Source organism: Akebia trifoliata, chromosome 16 (assembly GCF_017979445.1).
Source record: "Akebia trifoliata isolate Shusen 1 chromosome 16, ASM1797944v1, whole genome shotgun sequence".
Lineage (NCBI taxonomy): Eukaryota > Viridiplantae > Streptophyta > Magnoliopsida > Ranunculales > Lardizabalaceae > Akebia > Akebia trifoliata.
Window position 1 is genome coordinate 10,579,477 of NC_141390.1, and position 12,775 is coordinate 10,592,251.

Genomic DNA, 12,775 nt, shown 5'->3' on the forward strand with positions numbered 1-12,775 from the left:
TTCATTCCTTTTCTAAATCTTGGAGTTTTATCAGACCCCATCCAGAAACTGGTTACAGAGATTGTAACATGTAGCAAGTGGATAAGAAAAGTCTTAAAAGAGAATTAGTACCTTAGTTGTAAAAAGTGGAAAAGATTTGTGCAAATTAAACCACATTTGGGGAAGTAGACAAGAAAACATAAGTAAAATCAACCTTTTCATTAGCCATAAATATTTGCACAAAAACAGAAAAAAGAAACACCCAGAACTAAAATAGTATACCTAGCAACCAGATTTTGATAGGGTTCCAGTCCTGTCCTGTCATCTTTTTGGGTGCCATTTGAGATGCTATCTTGAACCAATCTCAGATATAAATTCTGAATTGGTTGAATCTCACAAGATTCAACCAATTCAGAATTCCAACTTGGAAAAAAAAAACCAGCTAGCCATGCTAATAAATCTCATGTCTTAAATTGTAGCATATGGAGGGGGGAAAAATACCTGCAGTATACCCGTTCATCTAATGTGTTCGATATCAACTCCATAAGTTAGATCATAGAGTCCATGAAAATAACCTTTTGAATAGAAGGAACATACACAAATCAAAAAATAAGATTGAATATTTTGCTACACTGCTGCAGGCATTCATCAGAGAGTTGTTAAAGTTCTAATTTAATATATGTTACTTGTAAAGAACAGGGTTGCTTAGATACATACAAATTTTTTGCCAAAATCTTCAAATAAACCTATAAAATAATTCTTTCACTTAATCTCCAAAGGGGTATTTATGTCTTTTATGCATACATTCTTGTTTCTAAACTTCAAAGAGATGAGTCGATCTCCTCTTCTGAGTCTTCTCCCTTTCTCTCCCCCAAAAATGGTTATAAAGGGAAGATGCCAACAAGAAAAGATAGAAATCCTCTTGCATTTTTTTTCTCTTTTCAAACACTGAATTGGAATCTTTTCATAAAGATTTTTTCTGAGATTTTGAAAAGATTTAACTTTTAATCCAAACTCCGAAGATTTAACTTTACTAATAAACGCCATTGTTCTAACAATAAACGGAGATGACAGCTTACATGCATCTCACTTAAGTGTGTTATTTGTTGCAAAAAAAGAAAAAGGCAGGCATGAACACTATTAGTAAGGGTGTTATAAATTGCTAAAAAATGAAGACGGGGTATGAAAAGAAGCAAAGCTCCCGGATCTCTCGTGGGAGTCATAAATGCATGTAGCAGGGTTCGTAATGAGTGCATGGGTGTCTCACTTCCCAGACCATATTGTGGTGTTGCATTGGCAAAATGAACAAGGTTAGAACTATTTATCTTCCAATCCAACTTGTAATGAACATAACAGGAAATAGTGATTATTATTGGAATGGGGTTGAAACAACCACGTTTTGAAAATTTTGGTTATGGTTAACTATATGTATAACAGAAGGCATTTTTTAGACTGACTCAGTTGTTGACGATAACATGTAAATTAAACTGAATTAGAAATAATGCAAGTCAGCCATGCAAATTTTTGACGTAGTTGTCATTTTTCATGTTATATACGTGCCCAACTAGCTCCAAGGGAACAAATATTGTACCTTTTGTATTGATAATTATCCTCCCTCACCGTAAAGTTCATTCTACTGAAACAGCTCGCTTATGTTTACAGACTCGGATGATACACTTGCACAGACCTAGTTCCATAGATTGAGGAGTTGAATTGAGAAAAAATGAGCAATAATAAAATTTAGTATCAATTTATGACTTAGTGATTTTTTCCTTGTGTACCTGTTCGTGTGCAAATCTAAAGTCATCCATGTTGAGAGATCAAACATCTCTACACTCCCACCCAGGGCTAGAGGTGGCCTGCCTTATGTTAATGCTACGGCCCACTCCTGTCTTGTCAGTGGTTCAACACATCGTTTTAAACAGGGGGGAGGGGAAGAATATATTTTATATATAAGAATCATTTAACTATGAACTTTGAAGAAAGAAAGAATTATATTTTAAAAAAATAGTTATCTAAAAATGAGATAAAAAGGAACCAAATAGAAATTAAAAAAAAAAAAAAAAACTATATCAAAAATCAAATCACACGCAAAAGAAGTTAATAACTCAAACAACTTACATTTCTATCACTAATGGAAAGTGAGCCACCAATGACTATACAAGATTGGGCTTTGGCACAAATGTAACAGGCATGTCAATATGATGGCGATGATTACTAAAAAAACCCAAGTTCCACATATTCTCTATTAAATACTTGGTTCAGAAATGATAATCAAGTATAAAGTGATTTCATGCAATTATATACACGATGTGACATGAATTTAGCTCTTATATATAGGGCCTATGTTTTGTGATTGACCATATTTCTGATGTATAGAAGTCTGAAAAAAAAAAAAAAAAAAAAACCTAACAATTTATTACTAAATTACTTACTTTTATAACAATGGCACTTTGTCTAGTTCCACAATGTTAATTTGTGGTCAAGCTCTAAGGTATCAGAATCCCTAATGTAAGCAAATGACCTCATGTCTTACCCAATTTAGCTCCGCAACAGATGAGAACATGAACCATACTCCTTAATGAGTCTAACTTTTCGTCCCATCTTAAGATGAAGTAGCAGTCTTGGACTCATTAAACTCCAATAACTACACAGGACAAAAAGTTATTTGATTTAGAACAACACAAATAATAGCTAACGAGTCCCATCACACATGATGAAAGCTTATGGACACAAGTAATTTGAAAAAAATACAACATAGTTTTAGGTCATGGTTCTCATTGTTCTTTCTGGATTTTTCCTTTTGTTGACCAAATATGGGAACATGAATTCAATCCACATAGGCTTATGTCGGATATGTACATGGTCACATATTGTAGAATTTATGGTCATTTTGTCTTCCAAATAGGTAAATCTACCCATCAGATGTCCATAAAAAATACACCTTTGAACTTCTTTAACATTTTACACCAAAAAGTGAACAATCAAGAGCATTAGTGGATCTCTATGAACTGAACAATCCAGCCTGCCTCATCTTTAAGCAATGATGTCCAAATGTATCCCTTTAAGCAATGACTTATAATACTATCAACCACAACATTTTTTTAGGAGGAATGATTTTATGATACATCAAATGAGCTATAAGATTCATTAAATTTTGTAACTATATTTCAATGTGGGTGTTTGTCAATCTGAACTTTCCAGCGAGTAAACTTGAAACTCAGCCAAGCACCTATTAAGTAATTTGAAATTAAATGAATAGAAATGCCATTAATAGAAGGTGACAGTTCTAGCACCAATGCATAAAATCCAATCAATAAGTAATCGGGGATCCAATCAAAATAATAATAGATGGGTAACCTAACGAATATTTTTATATCCAAAATTCATGTTTTGCTGACAGTCTCTCTTGCAAAATAATTCAATGATTACGAAATATGAACACAAATCCATTCTCACATCTTCTAGAAGCATTGTGCATGCAAAAACAATTTAGATTTTGTTTCCGACATCAATTAATTACATCATAATATAGTATGATACACAAAACTACGGGCATACATGCATGATATACTTAGGTAATCAAACGTTGGAGTCAATGCAAATCCAATTACCATTGAATATTGGTCCCATGGCCAAGTGGTCCATTTTTACCCCTACCCCAAGAAAATATGTTCTGTTTTTCTGTAGCAGCAAGGGTGTGCTTCCATCCACAAGAGATCTAAACTACTTTCTACAATTGAACACAAGAAAAAGTTTAAGGAAATGGCCAAGGATAGTGAGATTTCAGGTATAACAAATCGTTCTCAAAGTGGATGCCAAAGTAGAACATAATAGATGGAATTCATTGCAAGGGAAAAAAATAGTGCAAATGATTAGAAAGGAAAAGAGGGACAATAGAGAAAGTTTTACAAAAGTCATGAAACAAGAAAAAAAAATTCCAAGTGCTAGCTAAATCAACTTCATATTCAACCAAACATGAGAAGTTATGGACTAAATGATTTTCCAAAAGACTTGAAGTATATTTATTACTTTTGTACATTATTTTATGTTGGTAAGTTGTCGTTATATGGGAACCACGAGACAGCTACAAAGTTTGCGATAGTAGCTAACTATATCCTATAATGTATAAATGCAATCAGGAAATTAAGGGGGCATGAAGATTCAATTACATTTTAAGAAATCGTAACTGATTTACATATTGCAGCCCAGTTCTATTATCTCCAAATGTGCTTAGTCTAAAACCTTCATAGTAGAAGAAGCTTCAATGGCTAGATCATATATTGGTTATCCAACTACTAATAAATAATTGTATTGATCAAGAACTATTTGTTGGAACTAATTGGAGGTGATGAGTAGCATAGTAAGGGTATTTTTGATAACACTTCCGAAGTCTGGAGTCTGAAGTCTGAAGCCTGTTTTTTGAAATCTGAAATCTGATTCTGGAAAAGTTTTTTGTTTATCATTTTTAAAAACTGCTGGTTACAAATAGAATTTTAAAACATAATAGCCATTTTGACAATAATACCCTTTTGTAATTCTAATAAATTGTTAACCGAAAAACCTAATATGTTATGCATAATGAAACCATCCACACATTTAATTTCGATTTCTAACACATTAAACACCCCAAAATTATTGTTTTCAATTTGAATTCATACTTAAGTAATTATATTCCAACAAGATAATACTTAAACAATAAATAATCATCCATTTTTTAGTTGAAAAATATAGGGTTTTACGATTCGTATAAAAATATAGGATTTTCAAACATGAAACGAGAGAAAAGGGAGACTTTGACAACATAGTTGTAGAGGAAAAAAAGGTAGAAAAGTTAAAAATTAGGTTTTAAGGTTCGTATAAAGAAAGGATAAGTGATAGAAATCAGGATTTTGAGGAGGGTATTTTAGGAATAAAAAAAATAGATTTCAGAAGTGTGGCGCCCCGCCAAACGCTAATACAAATCCCCATGTTAGATCTCGAGGAACTAGGTAGCACCTCGAAATTTCGGCATGGTCTCCTCTGTTTATGTTAGCATTCCAAGGTGATCAACCTACACCTGATAAACAACATACAATCCTGCATATATATACAAAATTTAATACTAGCGGAAACTTATATACGTCTAATAACGTACGAAAGATCAGAGTACGGAAGAAAAAATTATAAGACAGGATTATACGAAAATTTCTCACTCTAACATAAGTCCTATCGCTTAGATAGAATCCATAAGATTACTTGGAGAAACTGACATCACTAAGGGGTATAGCCCTAGTACTCACTAGGTGACGGACTCTGGTGTCTATCTAACTAACCAGATGATCCTCATTTGTACTCTATACCTACCTCGCCAAGCTCTGAATCTGAAACTAAAAAAAAATGAAGAAGGAAAGGGTGGGTACCAATGGTAATCCCAGTAAGGAAGCAAACAATTTCTGCCAATAACCTCTCCTAACATGAACGAATAAAGATACTGAATCATTTTAAAATATGTAAAATTTTACAATAGAAACTACGATTAATTGGTACATATAGCCACGGATTAGCAACTAAGCATTTTAAAACTCATATTACATCGATCAGCAGCACTCACTATAATATTCTCTTTTTATACAAATCTAATTGATCAAATGGAAACATTAAACATGCATTTCATTTTATACATCAAAGTAAAACAACAGATACATAATACACTATGGTGGAGTATTAGAATTACAGAGTTGGGATTCACGACAGGATCGCTCCCAGTCGGGACATGATGTTATAATTTTTTTCTAGCTTTTAGTTCCTGATTTTGTGGATTGTCGCTGCACTTACCACTCTTGGTTGACCATTTATCCGGCTCAAACTGGCCGTTTGACGTGACCGTAAGCAATGAATCTCTTTTCAATGTATCAGAACATTCGATTACTATAGATTGTTAGTGATCACTGACTAATCATCTTCGTCTATGCTTATCAAGCATGCATGTGATTCCCAAAAATACAAACCATTCATATACGACCGACCACCTTTACATTACAAATTCACTGGTAAAGATAGAGAGGAATAAACCTGGATTCCAGTTGTGACTCCACTCTCATACACGTCCCATATCACGTATGAGCTTGGTGGTCCCTACCGTACATCCCAGGATAGTACACCACTCCGGATGATATGACGTACTATCCCTTCAAGCATTCACAGACTCTTTAACAACTCACAAAATAGTTACATATACATATTATTTTCATTTGAAAATAAAAGAGAAATTAAAAATACAAGGTTGAGAATGGAAATCCAGTTTCCTACCATGTAAGTGTATCCACAAGGCCTAAAATAAATAATAGAACGGAAAAGTAAACAGCACCTCGCGCTAACAGAAAGTAAATAAACATGAAACCAGTAACATTATCCCTAGATATCCATTCACCAACCTGCACACCACCCAACAATGTAAAATGCAGACATCACCCCTCGGGTGTAATTATGACATTTCACTATTTCATACCATTTTTCCCTTTTTTCGATTTTTACAGTTTTCAATCTCTTCAATAAAACATCCATTTTCTAATATTCATCAATTCAATATGAGTTAATTGAATATTAAATCATATTTTTTCCATATACTTTCATTGATTTGCGGGAACTCTGCAATTCGAAGTCGGATACACAACCACAGATAAAACAAATGTGGACTTCCTAGAAATCATGCCCCTCCTAGTGCATTCTCATTTGATAATCCCTCAAAAGTCTTGGTGAGTATTGTAGGGACTGGGTTAACCTTGTTTTTAAGTTGTCCGCCAATATCTGTGAAGAAGTTCGGTAACTGATGACCCATCCTAAATGAAATCAGAAAATATGTTGACAATATCCCCAGACATAAAGTAAAATCCCTGACCTTCCTATGAGGTTCCAGAGCGAAATTCCCAGGATTTTCTTATTCAGAAGTTTGGTGTACTTCTAGGAGTCTCCGCATGTTTAGTAAACCGTGATCTGTGAATCTTCTGGATGTGGTTGTCTCAGTGTAACATAACCACCCTTTAAAAGGGAAGGCTTAAGCTCTAATAATTTCATTGGCAATCGAGTAAATTTTATTCTTTTCTGTTGCTAGTTATTGTTGTAGAGTTGACAATATTGGTGTTGTAGTTCTGAAAGCGCCCTCGATCCGCGGGGTGCGCGGATCCGCTTTTGACCCTTGAGGTTTGGGAGTCGCCACCTAGTTATTACGGTCTAGGAACCGATCAATGACTCTAAACGGATAAAGAATTAATCTAGACCAGAAAAAAATTGAACTCGGGGATCATGTTACGGGGTTGGAAAGTGTTAGGCACCAACCCCGCCCGGCCAAAGCCGGTCTCTACTAACTTTCCAAGTAAATTACATTGCTAAAAAAAAACCTAGGTAATAAATAAAAAAAAAAATTATACCTTTCCGATAGCAAATACCTTGTTCCCTCAGATCCGACAAAAACTGCTCCTTGTACCGTACTCCTTGCTTTGTTCTGTCTCCGGATTTGATTTTTGATCTTCGAGGCAAGGTATCAGTTTTTTTTTTTTTTATCTGAATTCTTCAAGTTTGTTATGGATTTTGGGATATTTTTGAAGGCTTTTAGATATTTTTTAGGCCAAAATCGAAGAAGGGATGTTAGGTAAGGAGTTGGGGCTCCAAAACTAGGGTTTATGGGAGGCTAGGGGGGCTTTTAAACCTATTTCTCTTAGGGTTTATGATTTGATACGAAAATAGGGTGTGAGCACCCCTATTTATAGATTTTTTTAAGGGTTGATTTAGATAGAGTTAGTGTTTAATTAGAGTTCTTTTAGTTAGAGTTGTATTTTAGTTAGAATTGTTTTACGTAGAATTGTATTTTAATTAGAATTGTTTTAGGTAGAATTATATTTTAGTTAGAACTCTATTAAAAAAAAGTTATTATTTAATTAGAACTCTATTAGGGTTTTTGACTTTTGGTCTTATTTGATTGACTTTTAATATTTTGACTTTAGTATTAATTGATTGACTTTTAATATCTTGACTTTAGTCTTGCTTAATTTACTTTAGTCTTACTTGATTGACTTTAATACTTTGAATTTAGTCTTGCTTGGTTGACTTTAATTTTTGGAGAACCCCCTCTATTATATTTTTAATTCTTTGGACCCCCAAATGGAGGGGTCCTTAAAGAAATATTTTACGAACCCTCAACAATTTTGCCTGAGAGCCCGATTAATCGATTTTTTTAATTCAAAATTTTAAATTAATTTCATTAATGTTTCACTTTAATTATTTAATGTTTTATTTATTAATTTTAAAATTTTTAATTATGAAATTACCGTTTTACCCCCGGAGAGGACTTTTCGCGTTTTAAGTCGGTTTTTAATGTTCTAGGATGTTTTAGAATCACTTTTTTGTAAGGAATTCAATGGAAATATTAGTTTGTGTCATTTATGAAATTTTTTGTGTGAAATGATCGTGAACTTTATGAGGGACATTTTCGTAATTTTGTCAAATTCTGTGAAAATTGATGAAATGATTTATTTGGTTTTGATTTGTTGTTTTATGTGTTCGAAAGGGTTTTCCTAATCGTAACGTAGGCTCTAGGGTTGTTTTGATGTTAGGGGTATTTTGGTAATTTGATCAATTTTTAGTGATTTTTATCGTGAAGCTTCTTTTTGGGTTTGCAAGATGATGATTTCTATGTTTATAGAGTCGTATTTTCCTAGCGTAACGTGGTTTCTAAGGTTTTGTCAGTTCGAGATACCTCATCCGGATTTTTAAAATATTTCTGGTAAAAAAATAAAGTAATGGAAATAACATCCATCATTGGGAATCATTGCGATCGGGTTGACGAGTTGATTAATCAGGCGGATGCAAAAATGGGGTGTCTACAGATGCCCCTCTTTGGCAGAGGGTTGAAGCAAACTAGATAGCGAATCTATTTTGATAGATAGTGCGATATCTGAATGCCAAAGCTAGTGACAGTTCATTTTGCAGCCTGATTTAGCAATTCGTCGAGGAGTTCGGATCCTTGAGGGTAAAGCTCTCCCCGAATTAAAAGGTTGTCAGGTCCTTGAGTGCAAACTCTCACCAATGGTGTCAGATCCTTGAATTTTAAAGAATTCTCCCTGACTAAAAAGTGCAAATATGCAAGTGTGTGCACTGTGTGAAACTGAGTAAAATCTGAGTATAATTTGAGCACAAAGTAAATATAAATTAGGCATAAACTGAGCATAACTGAGCATAGACTGAGCATGAATTGAGCATAACTGAGCATAATTTGAGCATAATTCCGAGAAAACCCTCGGCGGCAACTAAGCAAAATTCAAGATAACCCTTGGCAGCAACTGAGCAAAATCTAAGATAACCCTTGGCGGCATCTGAGCAAAATCCAAAATAACCCTTGGCGGCAACTGAGAAAAATCCAAGATTACCAACTGAGCAAAATCCAAGATAACTCTTGGCGGCATTGAGCAAAATCCAAGATAACTCTTGGCGGCATCTGAGCAAAATCCAAGATAACCCTTGGCGGCAACTGAGCAAAACTGGCAGAGTAATGAAAGAATTTTGGGAAAGAATGAATGAATTTGGAGAAGACTGATTAGAATGAATCGGAGAATGAATAAATCTGGAAGATAATGAATCTGAAAGAGAAATGATCGAATCCAAAAATAATTGGATCTGGAAAAAAATCTGGAGAATGAAAGAATGCCATATCTCCTATGTGAGATCCAAAATGCTTTTATTTAAACCTCAAGGATTTATCAAAAAAAATTTTATGAATTGAAAACTTGAGTTTTTACTTCTTTTGAACCTCAAAGGTTTTTCGAAAAACTGTTATCAAGAGGGTAACCTTAAGTTTGGGGTTCCCATTATCTTTTAGGATTAACATTGCTAAAAAAAAAATGCCCCTAGTTTGACAAGAACATGACATTGAAGATAATTGAACACATCGTGCAAAAATTAAAGAAAAATACCCCTAGTTTAAGGGGAAAAAAGTTACATTAAAGAAGAAAGAAAATTCCCCTTGTATGAAGGTTTGAAATATTTGATTACCACAAGCGCAATAAAGACTCAACTTTTAATTTTGATTAATTTTATTGAAGATTTTGAGTTAGGCTCAAGAGAACAAAATATTTTCTTTTGAGACTCATCATAGAATTCACCCTTCTCTCCATTGGTTCACTTAAGAATTTTCAAATCGATCGTAGACAAGATATTTGTGGCTTCTAAGTCTATTCCTGGTTTAAGCTAAGTATTGAACTTGATTATTCAGACTTTTGATGTTTCAGCTCGGACCGCTCTCAACTTAGGATTTTCTTCTGTTTTTCTTTGTTGCTCTAACTTTTGCTTAGATTGCCTTTTCAGGTTTTCAAACTAGCGAGCTTGCTCTAACTTTTGCCTAGATCGTCTTTTCAGGTTTTCGATCTAGCGAGATTTTTCCTTTTTTTTTTCTCTCTTGGCTCTGATTGTTGCCAAAGTTGTCCTTTCAGATTTTCAACCTTGCGAGCTTGCCTTAATTTTTGCCTAAGTCGCCTTTTTCGGGTTTTCAACTTAGCAGGCTTCATCATTTTTTTCTTCTCCTCTGAACTTCTAGAGTTACTGTCTGATCATTTTTGCTATCTTCCTTGACTTTTCGCATGGTACTTAGGAGGACTTTTATAGGTAAGCTTAGGACTGGGTATAAAAAGAAAGGGATTTTGAGGCTCAAAAACCCAAATGCCCCTGTGTGGCATTTCTTTTACTTTGCCTTAAATTTTCTTCCCCATTTTGAAGATATTTTTCTTTCCTTTTGAATTTTTTTCTTGATTTTTTATTGTGTGGGGAAATAGATTTTTTTTTTATTTTGATGTGGTCGGGCCTGAAGTAACCCCAGAATTTTGGGATCAGACCAAAACGTAGTTCGAATTTTCCCTCCCTTAGGTTAGGTGATTGGGCTAAGAAAGAAGAAGACATAATTTTTCTTTTTGAAAAAGTTGCAAAGGGGTTAAAAAAGGATACGTTGAACTGGGTAACTGAGTAATATGAGGATTGATTCGGCCAAAGATGGCCTCCTTAAATGTAGTACCGTTTGATTTGGTCAAGGTTGGTTGGTTCTGGTAATTCGATTCCATCATGATCTTGAAGCCTGACAGCTTTTCCTGGTAATATTTCCTTGACGATAAACGGACCTCCCCAATTTGGTTTGAACTTCCCTCTAGGGTCAAAGATAGGTGTTCGATTCTCTTTGAGTACTAAGTCCCCGACTTGTAAGTGACGGGCCTTGATCTTTTTGTCAAATGCGCGGGCGACTCTTCTTTGATAAGCTTGCACGTGGTACAACGCTCTTAGTCATTTTTCTTCGATCAAATTCAATTCTTCATACCGTTGGCGAACCCAATCTGCTTCTGACAACTGACTTTCTAATAAGACCCTGAGAGACGGAATTTCCATTTCAACTGGCAAGACTGCTTCCATGCCATACACTAAGAAGTAGGGAGTAGCTCCAGTGGAGGATCGAATTGAGGTTCGATATGCCCATAATGTAAATGGCAGTTTTTCTGATCAATCTCGATGTGATTGACACATTTTCCTGAGGATAGTCTTAATATTCTTATTAGTTGCTTCGACTGCTCCATTAGTCTGAGGGCGGTAAGGAGATGATTTATGGTGTGAGATTTTGAACTTTGAACACAATTTGATAACCTCAGCTTTGAAGTGTGACCCGTTATCAGAGATCAACTCCGAAGGTACCCCGTATCGACTGATGATGTTTGTTTGAATGAACTTTGCAACTCGAGACGCAGTGAGGACAGCATAAGAGGCAGCTTCGACCCATTTGGTAAAATAATCGATGGCAACTAGAATGTATTCATGCCCGTTTGATGCCTTAGGCGATATTTTACCAATAATGTCAATTCCCCAGACTGAGAATGGCCATGGTGAAGTCAGACCCACTAATTGAGATGGTGGCACATGTATAAGGTTCGCATGTATTTGGCACTTATGACAGGTTTTGACCATGTGATGATAATCTGTTTCCATCGTGGGCCAGTAGTATCCTTGTCTCATAATTTTTTTAGTTAACATTTTTCCACTAATATGAGGGCCACATTCTTTTGAATGTAGTTCAATCATTATCTGTTCGGCTTGATCTTCATCAACATACGACAAATGAATCCCATCATAAGACCTTTTGTATAAACTTCCTACGCACAGGATGAATTGAGATGCTAATCTTAGTAGGGTTTGTCGTTCCTTCCTCGATGCTTCTTCCGGGAATTCTTATTTTTCCAACACTCTTTATATCTGTGTACCATGGCTTTCCATCGGGTAGTCGAGTAGCAATGTTGATCTGATGGCAGTATGCGGGTTTGTCTTTAACTTCAACAGTGATCAGTCTCAATTCCATGCCATGGGGCAAGTGGATCATTGAAGATAAAGTTGCTAAGGAGTCAGCAAATCTGTTATCCTCCCTTGACAAGTGTTGGAACAGGATAGCTTTAAACTTACTGACTAAGTTTAACAAATACTCATGATAGGGTTTCAACTTTTCATCCTTAGTCTTCCATTCTTCCAATGACTGATGTATGACCAAGGCTGAATCCCCAAAAACTTCAATTTCTGTAATGCCCAGGTTCAAAGCAGCTTCGAGCCCCCCGATGCATGCCTCATATTCAGCCGTGTTATTAGTGTTCGAAAAGGCTAATTTAATAGCGATAGGAATGTGGCATCATTCCGGGAAAACAGGACTGCCCCTATTCCATACCCATTTTGATTGGCGACTCCATCAAAGTACAACTGCCATGTTTGGTTCTGCGATTCTTCTTTAACGTGCAAGATGTTC

The 12,775-nt window shown here is 35.2% G+C and overlaps 1 long non-coding RNA gene across 1 annotated transcript; it reads right to left on the reverse strand.

The window, feature by feature from the left end:
* Nucleotides 1-480: 480 nt before the first annotated feature.
* On the reverse strand, nucleotides 481-1,879 carry LOC147382550 (uncharacterized). The gene is made up of 3 exons (XR_015173470.1): nucleotides 1,761-1,879; nucleotides 1,571-1,666; nucleotides 481-554 (listed from the first exon to the last, which is right to left on the reverse strand). It is a non-coding gene; the product is annotated as an uncharacterized LOC147382550 (long non-coding RNA).
* Between the last annotated feature and the right edge of the window lie 10,896 nt (nucleotides 1,880-12,775).